This window comes from Halyomorpha halys, unplaced genomic scaffold, assembly GCF_000696795.3.
Source record: "Halyomorpha halys isolate HHAL.00 unplaced genomic scaffold, Hhal_1.1 Scaffold1851.1, whole genome shotgun sequence".
NCBI classification, from domain to species: Eukaryota; Metazoa; Arthropoda; class Insecta; order Hemiptera; family Pentatomidae; genus Halyomorpha; species Halyomorpha halys.
The window spans coordinates 1-483 of record NW_027107791.1 but is presented as its reverse complement, the minus strand read 5'-3'; the positions used below and the strand labels follow the sequence as shown (position 1 = coordinate 483).

The 483-nt window shown below is 28.6% G+C and overlaps 1 long non-coding RNA gene across 1 annotated transcript in view; it reads left to right on the top strand.

Moving 5' to 3' along the window:
• LOC136795472 (uncharacterized) overlaps positions 1–429 on the top strand; it is a 1,233-nt gene extending 804 nt beyond the window's left edge. Inside the window, exons 2-3 of the long non-coding RNA XR_010843089.1 lie at positions 134–187; positions 380–429. This is a non-coding gene — a long non-coding RNA (uncharacterized lncRNA). The remainder of the gene's footprint in view (positions 1–133; positions 188–379) is intronic.
• The last annotated feature ends 54 nt before the right edge of the window (positions 430–483 follow it).

Genomic DNA, 483 nt, shown 5'->3' with positions numbered 1-483 from the left:
ACAAATATTTTAAATATATATTGAACTAGACTGGATTGTGTGAAAAATTTAGATTATAGGTGGTGGGACCATTTTGGAAGAACTCTATCGAGAAAATAAATTAATTAATTTATTTTTTGTTTAATTTACTTAGGAGGTGGTCACTCTGGATCTGGACAAATTGGTGTGCATGGAGGTAGCAGCGGAGGTTGTGCCATTTTTTATTTTTATATATTTTTTTTATTACATTGTATTACTTTATTATATGGTATTTATAGAAAAGTATAACACTCTTGAAACTTTGTATCACAAGTTTGCTGATTAAGTGTACTGGTGTGGAATAAAAAAAAATACTTAAATTAATTATTTATATAAAGTAATATGTCTTAAATGTTATCAGGCGGTGGTTTCAGCGGATCTGGAGGTCATGGAAGCAGTGGTGGATTAGGTATGATAATAATTTTTTAATGTGATTTCCTTCTCAATAAATCGATTGATTATTTT